Source organism: Peromyscus californicus, unplaced genomic scaffold (assembly GCF_007827085.1).
Source record: "Peromyscus californicus insignis strain IS unplaced genomic scaffold, ASM782708v3 Scaffold_8__1_contigs__length_139910024, whole genome shotgun sequence".
Classification (NCBI taxonomy): Eukaryota; Metazoa; Chordata; class Mammalia; order Rodentia; family Cricetidae; genus Peromyscus; species Peromyscus californicus.
Window position 1 is genome coordinate 8320055 of NW_026294606.1, and position 23248 is coordinate 8343302.

Sequence of the window (23248 nt, forward strand, 5' to 3'; positions counted from 1 at the left end):
CTAAACTGACTTTATATATGGTCAGAAGTGGGAACATATATTAATACCCACATGTTTAATAGAGATTCAGCTGTATTTATACCATTTATTAAAGTTATTCTTTCACTGTTGAATTCACTAGGTACCCTTGTCAAAGTCACATGACCGTATATTTGTGAGTCTATGGGTAAAGTGTTTTATTCCTTTATCTACTTACGTGCTCTGTCACCAACGCCACACTGTCTTGATGACTGCAGCAGTATACAGTATAGTCCTTCTGGACAGGTCTTCTGTATTTGTCCTACTGTTTTCAATACCACTTTAACTACTCCAGTTTCTCCACCTTAAGAAAACAATATTTAAAATCATTGTCAAAGAAAATGCCTTCGAGTATCATTTAAGATTGATCAGTTTGGGAGAACTGGCATCTGACCTAATTGACTTTCTGTTGCTGTGATAAAACACTGACCAAGCCAGGCGGCAGTGGCACACGCCTTTAATTCCAACACTCGGGAGGCAGAGCCAGGTGGATCTCTGTGAGTTGAATTTAAAGCATTTTCTAATTCCTTCTGTGACTTCTTCTTTGACCCATGATGTTACCTTTGGTGTGTGTTATTGAATTTCGAAACATTAGAATAATTTCCTAGGCATTTCATCACCACTGGTTTCTACCTTAATTCCATTGTGTTCAGAAAATATATTTATGCATTCAGTCTTTAGAAATGCTGAGATTTATGTATGGGCTACTCCATGTTTTGTTTTTAGTAACACTGGAAAAACGTGTGCTGTTTATTGAATGGTGTGGCTTCTAACGGTCAAATAGCTCAAGTTACTGGCAGTGTTGTTTAAACATTACCAAGTCAGGATCAGTTTTTAGTGCCACAACAAACACCTGAGAGAAACAGTTTAAAATAAGAACAATGTATTTTGGCTCATGGTCTCAGAGACCTCAGTCTGAGACTGACTTGGATCCACTGCTTCCGGTCAGAAGCCAGGAAGAATGTTATGGACATCACAGTATGGTGGCCACAGGAGAGGGAGAAGGGAGGGGAGAGAGGGAGGGCAGAGAGGGAGGGCAGAGAGGGAGGGAAGAGAGGGTGGGGAGAGAGGAGAGAGGGAGAGGCAAGGGACTAGAAAACCCCTTCAAAGGCACATGCCCATGACCTACTTCCTACAACTAGGGCCCAACTACCACACTTGCACCACCTCCCAAGACATTCAAAGATTGAAACCACTGTGGATTAAACCATGATTAAGTGAGAGCCCTTGTGAGCTACAGTCTCTGGAGATGCCCTCGGATGTACCCAGAAGCTTCCTTACTAACCCCCTGGGTGGCTCTCAATCCAATCAGGTTGACAGAGTTAGTCATCACACTTTCACACGCTAATTTCTCAGCGTGCTAGTTGCTGAGACAGAAGTTCTTCAGTAATGAGTAAAGATATGCACAGTCCCTTCAGTTCTGCAAATTTCTGCTTTATTTTGGTTCTTAGGTACAGATTTTTGATTGGTTAAACCTTAAATATAATCATAAAATGCTCCCTTTTTATCTTGAAGTCTACACATTATAGCTCTATCCATTTTCTTGTGCACAGTATTTGCTATATATTTTTTTATATCTTTAACTTTCTACTCTGTATCTTTATGTTTGAAGTATTATTTCTTATAAAGCATATGTAGTTGGGTCTTGCATCTTTAGTCTCTGCTTTTAATTGGGATGGTTAGTCTATTTACTGTTGATGAATTTACTTGTATATTTTATTTTATATATATCAAATTTGAGATCTATCTTTCTATGTTCCTTTTTTTTACTGTTTAAGAATTCCATGTATGCAACTGATGAATTCCCTCCCCTCCTCCTCCTCCCCTGTTCTTTATGCTCTTTGATTTCTTGTTCCATACATCCTGTATCTTGGAGAAGAATTTTGTTTCATTACCTATATTAACACTTTAGTTCTACCTCTCTGAAGTATATTTCTAGAAATTTCTCTAGAGACTATATTCTTTATCTTTAATTCATCACAACTTATACAGAAATATATATCAAAATCAAAAGTATTCTATTTCTACACTAGCCATTCAGAAACTTTATGAAAGTAAATATTGTCATATCTATTTATATCACCTAATCCCTTTTCTCACCTCTGTTGCCAAACACCTGACAAGAAGCAACTTAAGGAAGGCTAGCTCTTAGTGTGAAAAGATGCAGCCCATCTTAGTGTGAAAAGATGCAGCCCATCTTAGTGTGAAAAGATGCAGCCCATCTTAGTGTGAAAAGATGCAGCCCATCTTAGTGTGAAAAGATGCAGCCCATCATGGCTGGAAAGGTGTGGTGGAGGCAGCTCCGTGTCAGCTGCTTGCTCACAGCTCAGCACACCAAAAAGAGAGAGATGACAGAAAGTGTCACCAGGATATAAGCCATAAGGCCCACCCCACTGACCCGCTTCCTTCAGTTAGACTGCACCAAAGACTCCAGCACTCACAAACAGCGCCACCTGCTGGGGACCAAGTGTTCAAACACATGTGCCTGTGGGGGACACTTTCTATCCAAACATGACATTGATGGTCCTCATTCCTGGAACTACTTCCTAGCAGACCAAGTCTCCCTCTGAAATCACTTCTGGCCTGCTCCTAGAAGTCCTCATCTCATGTCCTGATCATTAGAGACATTTCTGTAACTTTGTCTTCTTAAAATGTATTCTATTTTCATTTTGTAGTATCTTCATTGGATACCAAGTATCAACTTGCCAGGTTGTCCATCTGTTTGTCTTTCTTACCATGCTAAAGGTGGAGTATCATTGTCTGCTAACTTCTGCTATATCTGATGAGAAGTCACTTTTATTCTTATAGTTGTTCACCTCTGATTTTTCTTGCCTTTCTGGCTAATTTAAAGATCTTTTTTTAATTTAAAGAAAAATAAGGACTTTTTCTCCTCGGTTTTTGTTTTCATCTATTTGGTCATGGTCCTGTTAGGGATTCTCTATGCTCCTTGAGCTGAGTGGTTTTTGCTTTTTTCCTTAGTTTTACATTTTTTTCCTCATCACTTATTTCTTCTGCCTTTTTCTCTCACCCTCTTCTAGAACTCTGAATACATGTTTGTTAAGCCAATTGCTATTACCTTTCTTGCTTGTGTCCTATTTTGCTTCCTACTGCTATGATAAACACCATGATCCAAAGCAAAAGATTTAGTTTATCTTACAACTCCCTGGTCATAATCCATCACTGGAGGAGTTCAAGACAAGACCTCCAGGCAGGAACCTGGTGGCAAGGACTGAAACAGAGACCATGGAGGAATATTGCTCATTGACTTGCTCAGATAACTTCTTCATACAGCCCAGACCCACATGCCTAGAGAATGTTACCACCCATAGTAGGCTGGACCTTATGTATCAATTAGCAATTAAGAAAACACCCTACAGATATGTCCAAAGGCCAATCTGATGAATTCAATTCCTCAGGTGAGGTTCCCTCTTCCCACAAGTGTCAGACTGACAACCAATATCTGCTATCAAAGTTTGGTTTTACTTTTTGTTTTGGCTTGAATCATTTCCAACAATACTTTCAACTATCAAGTTCCAGTCTCCCAAGTCCACCAACAAAATTTTCATGTTTGTTATTCTGTCTTGTAGTCCCAGTGTTCCTACTTAGCATTTTGTCTAGTTCTCACAACTCTGTTGTTCATATTTGTTACCTGTCTTTTCGTTAGGTCCTTAGATAAATGCCAAAGACCTAATGGACAGGGACTGTGTGTGGCCTCATAATGTCTGACAATTTCAGTATTTAGACCAATTTTCATGTGATTATTTTACATCTTAACAATCATATCACTCTTTGTTTGAGATGCATGTGCTTGGTAAGTTTATACTGAATGTCACATATTACGTTTATAAAATATAGTAGAGAGGAAGCAAAATGCATACTAAAATGGAGAGCTCTATCAGCCTGTTCATGCATAAAGATAAATTATTGTCTGGTTTCTATTGATTGGGATTAGGACTTTGTTGTTTTAGCTTCACTCAGTGGTGATCACAACCCCACATTCACTGTTAAGCCAAGTATGACAGTTTTCCTCCATTTTTCTACACCACTGTGTAGCTTGAATGAGAAATGGCCCCCACAGGCTTTTATGTTTCAACATTTGGTCCCCAGTTGATAGCACTATTGGGGACTGTTATGAAACCTTTGGGAGGTGGAGCCTTGTTGGAGGAAGTATGTCACCAGGCGGTGGGCTTTAAGATTTCATAGTCTAACCTTGCGTCCTTGGCTCTCCTAAGTCCATTACATCAGCAGCTGCTTGCTCTTCAACTCCTCCCCCCCTTCCCTCTTCTCCCTCTACCCTTCCTCCTCCCTCCTCCTCCTCTGGCTGCTCTACCCAAGATAAAACAACCACGGTTCTTGGGAGAGCCAACTGTTCAGTTTTAACTAGATTACCTTGTATCTTCAAGGCTGCTCTGTGATAGATTGTACATGATTTTGTAAACTGCCTTTTTTATTTTTAGTTATTAGGGTAGGAGCATCATTATCTTACAGATTTTACATTCTCGGTGGAGTTCCTCACTAAGTATGAATATCAATAAGTAATCATTTGTCTTTCAGTTTGTAGTCACAGGATTGTTAACGTTTGTCTTTCACACGGTATTTCTTTACTAATGAAACTGAAATGAAATCTTTCCCTTCCCTGAGAGTCTCATAGCGGTTTGCACAGGGAGCTGTTCACAGGATGGAAGGAGTTCGCTCACTATCAACAAAGGAACAAGCTCAGAACTGTAACTCCGAAGCAGTAGCCACTGTGGGCTGGACACATGGCAGACAAAGCAAGCGGTGGTTTATACGAGTGTTATTTTCCCACAACTCAGCGAACCACACGCTGGCTATGAGGTGAGGAAATTCATGCTTGGAGAAGTGAAATGACTTGCCTAAGCCACAGGGCTACTACCTGGGCAGTGGAAGACTTGACCCCAAGCAGTCTTGAAACTACACTCAACTTACATGTCTTAGGGAGGTGGGTGGGCATTTCAATTTCCTTAATCTGAGTTGTCTTCCAGTGATGATCAGACATCTAAATTTGGACTGGCTTATGTGTCTCTCCATGTATCCAAGGTCTGAGCAACACATGCACCCCCGTCCCCACACACCCCATTCCCATCCCCACATGCTTCTTTCATGAGGAATGTCACCTCCCATATTTTGTGTCCCCAGGTGTTCTGACATTATTCTGTACTTAAGAAGAAGCCTCTCCCCAGGGTATCCACCAGACTTGGGAGCAAGGCTGGATAAGGGTACACAGTGGGGAAGCCATGATATGCCTGGAAGCAGGGCCAGGATGAAGGCAAGAAAAAAGGCTGACTTTGCAGAGAAGCTCCACGTGTGCCCTGTCTGCAGGAGAGCTGCTATACACTACGGGTCGTCAGCTAATAGATCTGAAGAACAAGCCTGTGGTCTTAAGAGAAACGTCACCCTACTCCACTTGGAATTCAGCAGCAGTTCTTCCCAGATGCGTGGCCTCAAATGGAGCTTGGCCTTCTTAAAACAACCCTAATCGTTCAAAGCAAGATTCTCCTCAATCATTTGTAAAAAGACAAACATTGCTAGGCGGGGACCAGAGATCAAACGCACCTAAAACTCTGCTATCAGTGGGCAGCTTCTTCCTGAGTCTGGGAATGCGCCTGGTGCTGCTTCCTGGTAGGCCTGGCCATCCCTTCACTGTGTACCTGGGATCCTGGAAGAGAAGAAATGTGTTTTTACTTACACAAGTCTCTATCTCAGGCAGATGGATGGGATGATAACCAACAGTCCAATCAGCTCCTGCTCCGATGGCTGCCACAGGCGATTTCGGAATTCATCCCTGGGACGGCTGCGGTTGCTTTCTTTAAAGAGGGATCAAACATTGAAACGCATCCAAGAGCTCTGCTGTGTAACCCGAGAGCAGATGATGTTCATTAGTAGGAAAGGCACAAGTTTCTTCCCTTATGTTCTTAAGATTCCCTCAACATTCCTCAGGGAGAAGTGGGCCCCTTGGATGTAAGCACTCCTTTTACAGGACGGCTTGTGCCATAGGCTAGCCCTTCCAGGATTAAAATTTAGGTCACATGAATAGAAGTTCACCTCTAGGAACAAGAAAAAACAAGGCTTTTCTTGCTTCCATTTGGGTAACCTGCCAAGGAACAGTGTATTCTGGGCTCTTATGGTTAAGGTGGGCTTGTAACACTTAGAGAGAGGCCATTGTTGAGTGCTAAAGATGAAGGGGTTGGGGTCTAGGACACTTGACATGCCATAGGGCCATGTGTACATACCTGCTTGTGTGCTTATTTTTGCTCTGCTAACAGGCACCCTTACCCTCATGCTCTCCTCACGGAATTCTCATTTTTTTTTTTTTTTTTTTTTTTTTTTTTTTTTTTTTTTTTTGGTTTTTCGAGACAGGGTTTCTCTGTGTAGCTTTGCGCCTTTCCTGGAACTCGCTTTGGAGACCAGGCTGGCCTCGAACTCACAGAGATCCGCCTGGCTCTGCCTCCCGAGTGCTGGGATTAAAGGCGTGCGCCACCACCGCCCGGCGTGCGCCACCACCGCCCGGCGGAATTCTCATGTCACATGTTGATATCTCAGCTATACTATTAATCTCCTGAGGTCAGACTAGAGGTTACCACATAGCACCCAACATGCTCAGGAAATATTTGTTGAATGAATCAATAAATAAGTGGACAATCAAAAGGGCAACCCTGGGCGGGGGAGGGGACCCCTGATGCCAGCGTCCGCCCACCCTATCTCCACGGGGTGAAGGGACCATCCCACCCCTTCACTGATGTAAGCAATGAAATTTCAACTCCCAGTGGGATACCAGGGGCTGGAGGATCAAACACTTTATGGGCCTGCTAGCGAGGCAGGTTCACAAACAGAACTCCTAATAACAAGGCAGAAACAGTGGGCTGTGACCCTGTGGGGCATGGATGAACTGTTCAGCGGCCTCTACCTCTGCTTCCTTTGCCTGTCACATGCCTGTTCTTGCTTCCTGTCTTTTACTGTGGTAAAGCACTCTGTCAAAAAGCAACTGGTGGAGGAAAGGATTTATTTGGCTCATTTCAAGCCACAGTTTGTCACTGAGGGGAATCAGGGTAGAAACTCAAGCAGGAGCAAAGTAGAAACCATGGAGGAACAGTGCTTGCTGGCTAGGTCTCTGACTTTCTCACAGGCTTATCCTTGGATAGCTTTTATGTTCCCAGGACCACCTGCCAGGGAATGGTGCTGCCAACAGGGGGCTGAGCCATCCTATGCCGACTATCCATCAAGACAATCCCCACAGACACGCCCACAGGTCTAGGTCAAGCAGCTTTCCCATTAGGATTCCCCTCTAAGGCAACTCCAGTCTGCGACGTCGTCGTCAACAGTTAACACTAACTGGGACAATGGCTAAGCTATGACAAGTTCACAGTGTGGCCAGAAACATCAACTGGGATGCTGTTGTGAAGAGCTCGTTACATGGGCCCAGGGCTCTGACAGGGAGGTGGAGGGGCAAACGGCAATGGAAAGAAACTGCATTCTAGGTGCTGGGAACACTCCAGCCTAAAACACAAGGTGTGTGGGCCTAAGGAGCTGGCTAGACCAAGGGGGCTGAAGCTCTCACAATAAGGCAGCCGGCCTGGATCTCTGGGCCAGCACCATGTCCTCAACAAAGAGACTAGTCCTGGAAATGAGGTTGGGGGAGAACTGGGGAGGCCTGTGCAGGGTCTGTCCATTGGAACGGCAGGACAAGGCCACTGTCACTACGTTACTAATACAGCACCGCTGACACACCTAGCCGCTCATAAGTGGTCTTCCTCTTGCTGGCTGCTAGGAGGCTCAGAGTGTGACTACAGCCTTACTCCACCAGGCGCCTGGACTCACAGCCTTTATTGCACAGCAGGCAGGATGCATGGCGGCCTGACACTGTCATTCACCACTGTGCCCACAGACCTACCGATGGACATGTGTGGATTACTCCCGTGACAGGCAGCCCTTGACTTTTCCCTTGCCCCAGTGTTTTCTTATTTAATGTCTGTCCTACCATAGTGTATATAGTTCTAAAAGCACTTCTGATTCTCTTTTGTACAAAACGGCACAAATTTTTTTTTTTTTTTTTTTTTTTTGGTTTTTCGAGACAGGGTTTCTCTGTGTAGCTTTGCGCCTTTCCTGGAACTCGCTTTGGAGACCAGGCTGGCCTCGAATTCACAGAGATCCGCCTGGCTCTGCCTCCCGAGTGCTGGGATTAAAGGCGTGCGCCACCACCGCCTGGCAAAACGGCACAAATTTAAAGAGAAAGAGGGCACCGCTGAAGAAGGAGTCACGGAAGCAGCATTCCCACGCTTCAGAAGCAGAACCGCTCTCCTGACCTTTCCTGCCCCATGCACTGCTGTGGGATGGTCTGTATGTCAAATGTGTTGTTGCTGATTAGTCAATGAATAAATCACTGATTGGCAGTGGCCAGGCAGAAAGTATAGGCGGGACTAACAGAGAGAAAAATTGAGAGAACAGGAAGCTGGAGAGGGAGACACTGCCAGCTGCCATCAGGACAAGGAAGATGTAAAGTACCGGTAAGCCACAAGCCACGTGGCAAGGTATAGATTAATAGAAATGGATTAATTTAAGCTGTAAGAACAGTTAACAAGAAGCCTGCCACGACCATACAGTTTAAAACCAATATAAGTGTCTGTGTTTACTTGATCGGGTTTGAGCGGCTTGGGACTGGCGGGTGAGAGAGATTTGTCCTGACTGTGGGCCAGGCAGGAAAACTCTAGCAACAATGCACCTCCAGGAAGATGCTGGTGGTGAAGTTCAGGTTTGTCCTTAGGAGGCCTTGCTACCAGGCTGCTCCCCAGATTGTGCTACCTCAGGCCCCATGGAGAGGTTGCCTAGCAACACCTACCGCTTCATGCCTCTAAATCCCTGTGTTCCCTGACCCTGGTCAGCAGTCTGCCCTCCCACACCACTCTCCCTAGAACAGGGCTGAGCTTCCCACCTGGGCAGGTGGAGGCGGGGCCCGGACCTTGCTTTTCTCCTGACTGAGAGTACAGCGCAGAGGCAGATACCTTCAAGCTTCCAGAGCTGCTCGATATGTGCCGGGGGCGGGGGGGGGGGGGGGACGACGACACAGTAGAGAAGAAAAGGGAGAAAAGGAAGAGACGGTAGTTGAAGCTTAAAACCCAAACAGCCATTCCAGCACATGCTTCCTTAGAGACTTCAGCTCTTGTCAGGTAATGTTTCATCCAGAGGGGTCAGAAACATGCCAGCAAGTAAATAAACGAAGTTGTACTTAAGATGGTGTCTAAACAGTAGGAAAATAAACATGGTGTTCTAAAACAAGACAGTGTTAGCCTATCTATGGAAGCGAAGAGACTAGGTGCTGTGGGAGTGAGGACAGCTTTGTGATACCGCAGATTTCATCTGAACCTCAGGAAGCGCTAGAAGGATGGAGGGGTGGGGAGGGCTGGGGGTAAGGGCTGGGGTTGGAGGGGGGCTGGGGGTGGGAGTGGGCTGGGGGTGGAGGGGGACTGGGGGCAGAGGGGGGCTGAGGTAGAGAGGGGCTGGGTGTGGGAGTGGGGCTGGGTGAGGGGACCCCAATCACATAGAGCTGCCCCAGGGGTAGACAAGCTCCTGCGCCTTTCTTCTGGTGTAAGAACTTTGCCAGGCTACCACCTTGCTGCCGGGACCCCAGATTCACCCTGCCCCATCGGGTGCTCTCCAGCTCAATGTAGACATCCTCAGAGGCATCAAAAGGACAGTGTCCCTCCTCCTGTCACCTGGAGAGCAGGATGTTCTTTCTTGTGCTGAGCCTAAAGCTAGCCAACGCCATCTGGCCGCTGTCTCCAAGCCAAAAGTTCAAACTCCAAACATCACATACATAGAAAGCGAGAGTCATTTTAGCTCTTTATGACGAAATCTATTTTCAATAATTAAATGAAGAACAGACCAGGAGAAAAGGTCAAATCAAACTCTGGAGCTTTGCTGTCCAGCAGAGCTGCCACTAGTCACTTAGGTCTGATTACATTAAAATTTAATTAATCTTAAGTGGAATTTAAAAATTAAGCCCTTCAGTTCACCAGCTACATAGTGACTATTTCAAAAACTGAAGCGACATACGTGGCTAGTGGTTATCATGCCAGACACTTAAAGTTTCTGCTGGCTGGACAATACAATGCTGAAACATTCCATGAATGGGCTGGGGTCACAGTGTTCTGCCCCCAGATGATAAAGTCTAGTGGCAGGCCCTGTTGGATGCCCATGTGTCCCCAGCTATCATCCTAACCTGGCCAAGTCTCCAGTCTGAGAACAAGTCTACAGCCAAGGCACAAGCTGGACTTGTCTCAGGATTAGTTTCCTCACTCTGAAGTGAGAAGGAACATTATGACCCATCTCTCTGAAGAAAAAAATATCCCCATGCTGCTTTGGGGCATAGTGAATGGACTGCCCCATCTCCCCCAACAAAAAGTATACTTACTCAGGGCTTGTGAATGTGAACTTATTTAGAAACAATTCTTTACAGAAGTAGTTCAGTGAAAGCTGAACTATGAGATCCAGACCATGCTGATGTATACAGTTGTCCCAGGTCTTGAGAACTAGACCATGCTGATGTATATACAGTTGTCCCAGGTCTTGAGAGTTAGACTATGCTGATGTATACAGTTGTCCCTGGTCTTGAGAGCTAGACCATGCTGATGTATACAGTTGTCCCAGGTCTTGAGAGTTAGACCATTCTATTATACACCGTTGCCCTTAAGTCCAATGACAAGTGTCTTCATAAGAGGGGCAGACATAGAACAGGATGCTACAACACGGAAGCAGGGCTGGAGCTGTGTAGCTAGGAGCCAAGGATGGCCAGGAGCCACAGTGAGCCTGGGGCGGATGCTTGCCTGGAGCCTCCATAAAGCCTACCCTGCCAACACCTCAATTTTGACTTCTGGCCCCCAGACAAGGGAAGAAGAAATCTTTGTTGTCCTTGTGGCAAATCCTAGGAAACCCCTGTAAGATGTTAATGGTAAAGGAGGACTGAATGAGTTTCCTCTCCCCATACAGATGTGTTCAGCATCTTGCCCATCCCTGGCCCTAGGTTCCACTGAATATGAACACAGAGACAGCAGATGAGTTTTGTGTCCACAGCTACCATATCTGCATGTGCCAAGAGGAAGCTCCTGTGAGGAGTGGCAGAGTGGGTGGTTTGGGTACCAGGAGGCTGTCTCTGTGCCCCTCCAGCTCTGCTATAGAGGAGGCTGTAGTAACCCACCCAGGCTCCCCAAAGCCCTTGTCTCCTCATGACTCCCTCCTCTACACCATCCTCACAAGCATGTACACACCATCTCTCCTCCCTCTCCTGCTGGTCTCTTTCCAATTCTTACTCCAAGATTTACCTCAAAACCCACCTCCTTCAGGAATCTCCTCAGACCACCCATCCTGTGGGATAGCCTTATGCAGGGCAATGATCTTGAGTTCTAGACTTGTTGCAACCGCGCTGTCACTGTGAGACATCCCCAGAACCTCTCCCTCTCTTAGGCCTCAGTATCCCTACCTGGAGCACGGCAAATGAGACTGTGATCCAGCCCTTGTGAAGCAAGTTCACTAATCTGCACTGTTCACCCTTTTCTCCCGACATAGTAAGTGATATCATTAATAATAATGACAATAATAAAAACTGGTAATTGCAAAGCTGCTCATTATGTTAACTGCTTAACAAGCATGATCACACCAAGCTGATGTTAAAGGAAAGACAAGAGAGGTTGCCTTCTAGCCAAGCACCAGACCCCTTCTAGCCTTGACCACACCCCTCTCTGACCTTAGCCTGTCTCCACTGCTTGGTAAATATGCAGAAGGAACATCAAAGAACTGACCAAAGGAGACCATATTTAGCAGGTCTTTAGATTTGAATGGGACCCTCCTAGGCCCAGAACTTTTGAAAGGGATCAGTGTTCCAAATCTAAGGGCTGCCAGCCACAAGCAGACCCAGGTACAGATGCCAATCTACCATGCCAGGACATCTGATTTCCTCTCCTGCTTTCTTGCCTGAGTGCTCTGGAGCCAAGGTATATGGTAAAGCCATGAGCCACAGAACTAACAGGACTAGCCCCAATGTCAACACTGGCTGGGTGTCAGGGAGCCACTGGGTCCCTTGTGAGTCTTCTGGAACGATCACTCCCTTCCACCTTGGTCTTCCCACCTAGGTGGCTGAATTTCATTGTCACCTGATATCTTCAGTAGCCTGAAGAAGGCACATAAGAAAAGCACACCTAGCTGGAGAGGACAGGAGGGCTGTGGCTGGCCCTGTCCTTTACACCATGCAAGGAAGGGTCCCTTATTCACACCACCCTACCATTCTGGCACTGTGGCTCAGCTCTAGAAGGTTCTGTCACTCTGGTCACAGGAAACCTCTAGAACTTGTTGGATGGAAGGCCTTCACCCTCCTCTTCCTAGACAAGATGGTGAACCTCTGGAGTGCCCAGAGTGGCAAAAGGAAGAAGCTTCACACGTTAGCTCAAATAGAAACAATGCCAGGAGACTAAATGTTCTGCATAATTGTTGAACTTGGTGATTTCTGATCACGAGGTTCTGGCAGCCATGGGCAGGAGGTGATCTGCCAGCTAGTGATCCATCTGTCACTCTCGAGAATACACACGACTTTATGAAGCAGCATGATTCACTCTCTTGTCATCCTCCTTAGCAGCAGCATGACTCAAATCAAGGAAACCCGTGAAAATCATGGCTCAATCATGTCTTCAGGGCCTACAGGAGCTGGAGAACTAACCAAGAGTTCTATCAACTAACAAGACACCTGGGCAAGGCCAGGAGCTACCGTGAAGCAGAAAGGACATGTCCAGTGAACATTAGAGATTCAGATGTGCCAGGCATCTGCACACAAACCAAGGAAGTCACGAGAGGGAGGTAGGGAAAGTCATTCACACCTCAGCACACAGGTCTCTGGCCATGTCTTGCTCCTGGTCTTCTAGAAGTCTGTGAAGTGACTCTTACCTCTGTATTTCTTCCCTAGACGGGAAGTTTGGAGCAACTGATTTACCTAACTGGGCCTGGGGTTTCCTCTACTCTGAGGCCTACTCCAGGGGCTACTGTAAATGTTAAATGAAAAAGCTGCTAAGTGTGACATCCTCAGGAGAGCCCAGCGCTTTGTAACTGCTCAAAATATGATTGGTGATGTCCTCCCTGTAAGCCAGGGAGCTCTCCATCTGTCCTCAACCAGACACTGTGATTGGCGATGCTCTCCCTGTGAGCCAGGGAGCTTTCCATCAGTCTTCAACCAGACACTGGAATGTGAACATCCCTATGCTACACCAGAAGGCAACTTAATCCCAGGCCTCCATCCTGGGCCTTCCAGCCCCAGCTTCGGATCTTCTCTCTGGATGTTCCTAGCAACGTCCTTTCTCCAGAGCCGTTCTGCTCAGGGGCTTTGACCTGAACATACTTTCAACCTCTGACCCTTCTCTCTCTCCAAAGAGCTAAGGATTGGTAGAAATAGCTTCTTTCCAGTGGCCTGTATTGCCCTCCCTCCGCCCGCATCATCTCCAGAGGACGAGGTCTTTGCCTTTAAAGTCCCATGCCAGACTCTAATTCCCTAACAGACTTCCCTCCTGGACTGTCATCCTTCAGAGATGTCACCTGCAGAGTCAAAGCTGAGCAATGCTCCGTGGAGGCAGGAAAAGGTCATATGCAGTAGAACCTATAGGCCCTCTGGTTGAATTGAGCAATGAGACGGCCTTGTGCCCAAAACATGCATCAGATCTGTATTGTTAGACATTTACTGAAAGCCTGGGCATGCCAGATCATCTTTTTCAATCTGTGTCACAATCCTGTTGGGCGAACCCCACCTCTACCTCAGGGCAGACAGAGGTCAAGGTGTAGTAGAGAGAAGGGGCTGAGGGAGGGAATGAGGTCCCCTGCTGATGCTTGGAAGGAGCTGGATGTGAGGGGCAGAACAGAGTCCAGAGGCTGCCCCAGAGCAGGGACTGGAGTTCAATCTTCCCTCATTCCAAGCTCCCCTACCCCACTTCCCAGTCTCATCCCTGATGCTGGAAGCCAGCTAATGAGTACAAGCCCAAGGGACGAGGGCACCGCTGGACCCCATACGCCGGCATGTGAGTGCAGAGCTCCCTAACTGCAGGGATGTACTTTCCAGGGACTCCAAGTCCAGATAGGACACTTCCACCTGCAGGAAACGGCACAAACTAGCCACAGTGGCAGAGTTTGGGCAACTATACAATACATAACTTATTTCCCCTGTTATCTGCTAAATGTACTTTAAATTTAAAATGGCACAAGATAGCAAATATCGAAAGTGGGAGAAATTTTTGTTTTGTTTACTTGTTTGTTTGTTTTGATAAAGAGGAGGCAAAAAGGAAAATTAGTTGGTAGAGAAGCTAAGGGCTAGAAGGCAGCTTACCAGGCTATAAGGATGCTCACTTTCCAAAGGGAGCTTCCAGGCCACATTCTCCATGAAAGGGATGGTGACCTCATTGGCCCATAGGGTCTGAAGCACATGGGGCCTCACTACCATCTAAGCCAGAGATCAGCTTGGGGACAGATCCCTCCAGCAAAAGCTACTACTCAGAGGAAGGAAAGTCTGGCCAAAAATGGACAGCAAGCCACCTGGCCACACTTCAATGTCCCAGACCCCAGCTGGCATGCTGAGCTGAAGCTCTAGGGTCCCCTTTGACAACCCTTGCTTATAGAGTACCTTCTGACAACAGGTGTCCCCCAAATTCTGACCCTCCTCTGAGAACAGAACTGTGACCTGGCCCTTCTCAGGGTCACTCTTATTCTGACCTTGACCATCTTTGTAACAGAGTACCCTTTTCAGGTGACAAATCTCATGCCCTTGTCTCATGGACACTAAGAAAAGCTCCTGCCACTCATTCCCCCGCCCCTCCATGCCCCCAAGCTTCACATGCTGTGACATGGCCCCAGACAGACTCTCAACTACAAAGAGGGATGGATGGTGGATGACTTTCCACAGCTCCAGTCAGTGATGTCTGCCCAGGCCCTCCCTCTAACGCCAGACCAAGAGGGGCCCAGGAAGTAACAAATGGGTCATGGTGGGGGCCAATTACACATGCTAATAACAAATCCGTGCTGGGCCAGGAGTCACCCAGATGGAAGAGGGGATTTATGGCCCAAACCTGATTTCTCCGAATCCAGGGAACTCAGGGACAGAGAAGCAAAACCTGACAGAATACTCCCCAGGTCTCCTGGGGAACCCGTGTATGTTTGAGGGTTTTGCCTCGCCTGCTTGCCGTACTTTATTGCTGGCAGAGAGATGGGAAATTTATTGCTTTACAAATCATACCATCCGCAGCATAAATGAACTGTCTGGCTGCGGCACGCTCGAACCCAGATGATTTGCAAAATGTCTAATGGTAAGCGGAGTTATGCTATCTGCTTACAGCCTCTGAGACAAAAGCAAACCGTGACGTGGAGTATCTGCGCAGTGTAACTTGAGGTCAGCAAATTGGCTGTGACTCATAAATGTTGGCTCAGCAGCATTACATAACTCAGTACGCTCCATCAGGGACTCAGAGGAACACAAAGCTGGGCCTGACAAGGTTGTGGATGACAAGCAGGGCACCACCAGCAGGTTTGGGGGCCCGAGGTCATGGCCAGGCCGAGTTCCACAGCCTGGTTAGTCCCAGGGTCTGCTAGCCATCAGGAGGCTGGGCATACCCCAAGGACTGCCAGGAATAGCCTTTCTGCTCCAAATTCCCCAAACCTAGGGTGGGAGAGAAGGTGTTGAAATTCTTGACAGGAGTTAGTCAGGGGTCACAGCCCACGGGGTGGCAACCCTTTGCTGGCTGGCCCAGCTGGTGACAGGCTCAGCTCAATGCCTGGGACTTTGGGTCTCACCAGAAAGGAGGCGAAAGCACATATAGTTTACAAAGGAAACTAAGCAAGTCACTCAGCTTCAGGCTCACAGGACCCAAACCCAGTCTCGCTCTCCTGCATCTATGATACACTAATAGTTAACAGTCACCATGGTCACAAAGCCCTCAGAGCAACCTGGGAGATATGGATGTTCACTCCTATTTTAAAATGAGCAAACTGAAGCTCAGAAGAGTCAAGTTCACACAGTAAGAAGCAGCCGAGCCTAGGCACAAGCTCAGAAGATTTTGTTGTGAGGTCCCCAACTTTTCCCCCTTGGTACCTCCTTAATCCAGGCGTTATTTTAGGGCCTGTCACCACCTCTCCCTACACTGTTTGAGGCAGTACCATCAACAACTGTCAGTGAGTGTTCTCTGGATGTTCAGCAACGGGTTAGGAGATGGCTCCTTAAGAGGAGGTTCTGTGCCTGGTCCCTGGGAGCTCACTGTCAATAATACCACAGGAGCATGAGGTGGCACCTCTCCAGGAGGCCAGGAGAGTCTGCAGGGAAGGCAGATAGGCTAGGCTATTCCTTAAGCCAGGCTTTGAAAGACACACTAAGGTCTCAAGGCAAGTTCTGCCAAGGCCCAGACATGTAGCAGAGACCTTGCTTCGAACACACAGTACCCATGGCGGTTCTAGGACTCAGGTAACTTTCCCAAGGCAAGAGAGAGAGCCAGCAGAACTGGCCATTTACAGGTGGGCCACAGGACCCAGCCCAATATAAAGTTCAGGCACTGAATGTAAAGTATAGCACTGCATTGATTTCTAATCCAGCGAAGTCTTTAGCTAAAAAGCAAAAACAAAGATTTCTGAACATCAATTTTCAACATGGGGAATGATTTGAAGACACTTCAATCTACAAAAGTAACAAAACTGTTTTGATGATATTCACAATAGTGAATATGGACTGTGCTGCTGGCATTAGAAATAAAAGCTATTTACTGAATACTCATACACACACAAGTAAATAAACACCAGTCTCCCTTAATTTGTGAACCATACACTTGGTCCTAGATAGCCTTCTCTCCCTCCCTCACCTCATACATTCATTCACCCACCTGCCTGTTCCACAGAGCTTACTGCTCCAATATCAGTTTGGGTCCAACAGAAAGTCCATGGGATTTTTCAAGCCCTTGTGTCAAATGCCAGATGCAGATTAAGCCTCATGATCTCTGGAGAAGCTTAAATTCAGCTAATGGACTTTTTATAGCATGTAAATGTCGCCCCAGTAAGGAAGCCTATTAGACACATAAATAGCGCACGCATGCCTACATGAAGTGCAGACAGCAGGGGAGACGGCACCCACGGTCAGTACCAGAGCTGCCCCCAGGAGACGGCATTCCAACCAGGAGCACTAGTGGGTCCCTATCAAAGCCATCCAGCCTAGAACTGATATGGCAGCTGCTGCGGATGCACTCACTGACTGCCTGGTCTCTTAAGAGGAATTCTCAAAACCCTAGAAGCTTGGCTTTGACCTAAACAGGAACCCACAAGCAGAACACTATGGCTGCAAACCCAAGCAGCCTGGAGTCAAGATCTCTAAGCTCCCACCCCTGCAGAGAGCCAAGACACTGGGGAGAGTCTTATCTCCCCAGAGTATGCAGGCACACACTGCAGAGGGCTGTAGACTCCCTGACACAGTGGGGTCTCTTGTGGAATGATGGGAAGAGGAAGGCAAAACACATTTCTAAGTCAGGGTCTGGCACAGCAGATATATAAGGGACTCAACACACACAGGAAACACAGTCCCTGTTCTCACATCTCACACTCCATTCCATGGAGCAACCTTACTAGGCTATAGTTACAGCAGCCACCACCAGGAACAGGACAAGGAAGGACAGGCTCTGAAGAGCTTCCATGGTCCTTTAGTGAGTGAAGCAGTCCCATCTGCTCCTCAAGTCTCCTCATGGTTGAGAACACATGAAACTGGTTTAACGGAACAGCTCAGTGAAGGGACAGTGGGGACTGAGCAGAGGAATGGAACCCTCCCCGTAGAAAGACTCAGAACACACAGCTTCTCACTCAGTGTCAAAGGACCCATAACTATCCAAAGCCTCACATTTCTGCTATCAAGGACTGGGGTATAACTCAGTGTTAGAGTACATGCCTAGCATGTGCAAGGCCCGCGTCTTCTCAGCATGTCGAGGGCGTGTGTGTGTGTGTGTGTGTGTGTGTGTATGTGTGTGTGTGTGTGTGCATCTGTCAACAGAATTCCTTAAAAGAAAATGACCAATGCAGCCAGCCATTACCCATCCTCTGTGACACACTAAGAAGGACTCACATCGATGGCCACAGGAAAGTTGGAGACTCACATCGATGGCCACAGGAAAGTTGGAGACTCCCTTTCCACCCCTTACTACTAGCTAAGTCCAGAGTGAGGAGTCCGGCTGCTGTTCTACAAAGCACCCAGGTGACCAGGAGGCTGAGCCAGGATTAGGAGCTACTAGTTTGGGCCATGTACTTTTGCTTCCCAAGAGTCTTCTCCAATGGTGCTTTCTAGAAGTTCTCTATCAGTGTGCAAAACAAAACAAAAAACAACAAAAACCTGTTCTCTCTCTCTCTCTCTCTCTCTCTCTCTCTCTCTCTCTCTCTCTCGTCTTTTGATACATCGTTTAACACTATATCCTTAACTGGCCTAGAACTCACTATGTAGATCACTATATACTATAGAACTCACTATATAGGTCTTGATCTTACAGCAATCAATCCTCCTGCCTCTGACTCCCCGGTGAGATTACAGGCACCCTTATTCAAGCATTTCTTAGGCAAAGTCATTAAGAAAGGTAGGTTTGGGCCACTGCAGGAGAGAACAAGAGCTGGGTGGAACTCTGCTGAAACTCCTTCCAACCCAAGCTTTTCCCAGGCCTCAGCTCCACTGCCAGGCACTGCCCCACTTGCCACAGTTCCTGTCAATCCAGGGTGGCTGACACATCACAGACGTGGAGAAGGTCTACCATGCAAAAGGTTGAAAGCACTCTGCAACCTGAGTTCCCCGACCTCTTGAATTTCTGTAAAAGAGCCCTGAACGCCTCCCTCAACGTTAACCTCAGGTCTGGGAAAAATGAGTTTGTTAATTCAAGCAATTCCCCAGTGGTCAGTAGTTGATACCACATGCTTTGAAACAATGTGGCCCAAGTCAGGGGAGAAGTTGCATGCTTCCTAAGGGAGAGCCAAGGACTATCCGTTAACCTTGACAGGCTCTGCAGCCTCCTTTGCAGGCTAGCCAGACCCCCCCTCCCCCCAAGGCTGGGGAAAGGCTCTGGCTCACACACACCCCCAGAGTCAGTGGACAGTAGCTTCCCCAGCACCCCCACATAGAAGGCTAGTGTCTGCCCCCATCCATCTCTGAAGAAACCCTTGTCTCCAGCTGGGAACTGGGGTACACAGGAAGTGGGACATCGTGACCAAGCAGACCCAGGGAAAGCATGCTGAACAGGCCCCCTACTTACAGGTTAGTCTCAGGCAGGAAGTTGTGGGAAGAATCCTTTTAAGAGAAGATTAATGGCTGTAGGAGGCTTCCACGCCACCTGGTAAATTCCAGTCCTTCACCCTGCTAATATTTATTGGGCATTCATTACCTGCTGGTTTCACCATAATAACCTCACAGCCCTAACCTCACGTATGGCAATGTGTGGAGCAGAGAGAATGTGTGGAGGAAGCTATGGCAATAACGATCACATATGGATGGTCTCTTCCTGGCCTTTCCAGAAGACTCACCCGCCTGAGAAAGGCACAGCTGCCACCCCATCACACAGGTTAGAAAATGAATGTGTTTGTCCAAGCTGCCCAAGTGTCACGGGGATTTGGACTCAGGCAATCTGGCTCCAGAGCCTTGACCCTTCGTCACCACCACTACCATTTCCGTCTTTATCATTATCATGATGAAAGCTTGTGAGCTCCCATTTCTCTGTCCCACATGAGGGTCCCAGAGCTTGACACCCAGGTCATGGTACTCAGTGCAGAGCCAGGGTCTGTCTTGGCTGCCCCAGCCCAGTGACCCTCAAACAAGATCTTACAGCACTTCCGGTCTCACCGGGTCTTCTGCTTCCCTTCCTTCCAACTGGCAATAACTGCTGTCCACTAGGGTTTGTGTAACATGAAGCCCACAAGTTCACAGCTTCATCCAGCAATGGTGTTGAGATGCAGGGCCTTTGAGAGATCCCTAGTCACTAGGAATCATGTCTTTATCACGAGAGTGGATCTGTGCTGGTTTGAACGAGATGTCCATCGTAAGTCTCAGGCATTTGAATACTTGGTCCCCAGTTTGGTGGCTGTTTAGGGAGAATGGGGAGTTGTGGCCTTGCCTGAGGAACTATATATCACTGAGGACAGGCTTTTAGGTTTCAAAGCCTCTAGTCACCCCATGTATTCTTTCTCCTTCCTGTTTATAGATCAAGATGAGAACTCTTAGCTCCACTCCAGAGTCAAGTCTGCCTGCCTGCTGCCATGCTCCCAGCCATGATGGTGATGGACTCTTATCCCTCTGGAACTGTAAGCCCAAATAAATCCACCCTCCTATAAACTGCCTTGGTCATGGTGTTTCATCACTGCAGTGGAAAAGTAACCAATATAGGCTCTCTTGTTCTCTCAAGGTGTGATGGCTTTTGTCACATTGGAACACGGCATGAACGTCCTCACCAGATATGGCATTGTGAGCTTGGACTTGCCAGCCTGCAGAACTGTGTCAAATGAATCACTACCCAACAGGAATCACCCAGTCTGCGATGACATATGCCATCAGAAACAGAGTAAGCCAGTCACCCATAAACACATGAAGTAAGGGACACTGAAATGCTAAGTGTATTGTCTGCACATAAGAATCAGTTCAGTTACCTGCTCTTTAATAATTATACCTACTCACAGCATTATGACAGGGACAGATTCTATATGAGACTGCAGTGCGTACAAGCCCTGGAGATCATGGCCCATAACAATCACCATCATCATTTCCGTGTGACACCTAAAGAGAGAATCTTTCTTTTGCATCTTGATACACTGTTCAATGATGCCCTTCTCTCTTCTACCTTCCTCCTTTCCCCTGTTTCCAGTGCAGCCCCCAGCTCAGGTCCCAGGGCCTCAGGATTGAGCAACAGACCCTGCCACTACACGAGAGAAGGAAAAAGAAATGTTTCGTCCTTTGGCAAGTTGTTCTCCTATTGATCCTTCCAGTAGGTCGGGCAGATGGAAACGTTCAAGAGATACAAGGCAACTCTGCTCAGGAAAGAGCCTCCAGTAGACCACATCATCAAGTAGCACCATGAAAGGTGATCCACTTACACATTCCAAACCTCAGCACCAGTGGCCCAATTGTCCCAGACTCCTTCTGGATCAATTCCTTCCTCTATAGACAGGCACTTCAAGCAGGTCTCCCTGGGTCTTTGGGGCAGCCCAGCAAGAAAATAAGGAGCAGAATGGTGACCAGAGAGAGGTAAAAGGCATGCTTGGGACAGCTTGTACATAGAACAGAGTGGACCAAGGGTGGTGAAGGCTGTAGCAATCCCACACTACATGTCTCCATAGACTACACTTCTCCCCATACATGGTTAGGCTGCAAAGTCCTCCTAGGCTTGGGAACTGCTGCTATATGGCTTCCCTCCTAGCTGTAGGAGTTTTAGCTCCCTTGAGCCTGAAGTCCATTTTCCATGTGTTGGGGGAAGATGTTAAAGGCTGGCCTAGTTCCCAGATGAGGCCTGTACAGTGCCCCAGGGAATGGCTGTGTTTGGCCCCATCTACCTGACTGTGGTCTTTCTATCAGTCAATAATATCACCTGCTGAGAGACTAGACAGCCATGGAAAGGCTGAGCTCTAAAAGGCCCCCAGCTTCGCCCTTGCTGTGTCCCAGATCTTAAGACCCACAGCTACATCTCTGAATAAACGTTTTAGTCTCAGCTCATCTACCACCCCTCCCGATGGTTGCAGTGGCCCTGAAGGGCAGTGCCAGGCAAACAGCAGCTGAATACTAAGGGTAATCAGAGGCAGATGGAACCCTGTCCCCTCATTCTAGCATGGGGGTGGGGGACAAGAAGGTTTGATAGCCCCAGGCCACTCTGCCTGTGAGAATTACCTGGTGAACATAGACTGTAGAGATGAGAGATGGATACTGGTTCCACCCCCACCAATCCTTCAGGATGGCCACTGAAGCTTCTTTATGGGCCAGGATTTAAATTCTGAGTGTACAGAACCATTGGCTTAGCTTCCTACATGCTTCCATTCCTTCTCCTGTGCCTTTCTTTCTCTTCCCTCGTGGTACAAAACCCACATCCAGTGGTGTACCACCAGGAAGGGCATAGGGCCCACAGTCAGGAAAATCAGGCCAAGCCACAGGACATCATCTTTAGTGACAGCTCGTATTTCTAGAATACTAAGTCATTTGGCTAAAAGCCCTCACAAGTGCTCCTGAAAGATGCAAGGCTAAAGGTGGGATCAGAGGATGAGAAAGGAGGGAACAGAAGAACCCCAGATTCTCAGGGCACAGATGTGAACCTTTAGGTTGTAGTATCGAGGCCACTGCTCATCAGGATCAACCTATACATACTAAACACTGGCTGTCTGGGGCTGTGTGCCAGAGCTATGTCCTGATCCACGGTCCATAATGAGCTTCGGGGTCCTCCTGACCTTGAGACTTCTGATAATAGTGACCACAGCAGCTGGCAGGGACTCCCTGATGCATGAACAGCATCTGCCACACACATTTGGTATTCAGTCATAGACAGTGTTTCATGAAGCCTCCAAATCATAGCTGTAACTCTCCAGACAGGCAACCATCTTCAGGCGACCTAAGGTCCTCCAGCCAAAGCCTCCCCGCCTCACCATCTCTGGGGTCCCTAAAGACAGAGTCTCATGTGCTGTGTGTAGTCTGTTCTGTAGCAGTGGTTTTCAAGGTGTGGCCCTGGACCAGCACCATGGGCATCACCTGGGAACTTCGGGGAGCTTCGTTCTCAGGCCCCACCTACCTCCTGAATCAGAACCCCTGGGAGTGGAGCTGGGTGGAGTATACTTTCACATCCCCATTGATTGTAAGGTAGTCATGTTGACACCACTTCTCTACAGAGTCTCGTAGGAGAGACAAGACTTTAGGGCAGGGAGGGTCCCATCCAGCTTCTCTGCTACCCCTCAACCCTTGGTCCCGCCTAGTAAGCTTCAGGGACCTTCCCCCCAGGTTGTCTGCTGGCCACTGCTGGGGTCTGCTTTATGCTACAAGTTCCCCAGTCACAAGTGGATAATCTTGCGATGTATTGGATACCAAATTTTATTTACCACATAATTTAAATATTAGACCACACACAGAGATCATATCCCTGTCTCAGACTTCATATTGGTTGTCTCCAGATGTAGAACTCTTCACCCAAACAACATGTTTTGCTGCCCTGCATCCTAGGCTCTCTGA

The 23248-nt window shown here is 47.5% G+C and overlaps 1 long non-coding RNA gene across 1 annotated transcript in view; it reads right to left on the bottom strand.

Moving 5' to 3' along the window:
* Positions 1-200: 200 nt before the first annotated feature.
* LOC128104484 (uncharacterized) overlaps positions 201-23248 on the bottom strand; it is a 140813-nt gene continuing 117765 nt past the window's right edge. The window contains exons 2-3 of the long non-coding RNA XR_008216020.1: positions 5593-5695; positions 201-322 (exon numbers count right to left, since the gene is read on the bottom strand). This is a non-coding gene — a long non-coding RNA (uncharacterized LOC128104484). The remainder of the gene's footprint in view (positions 323-5592; positions 5696-23248) is intronic.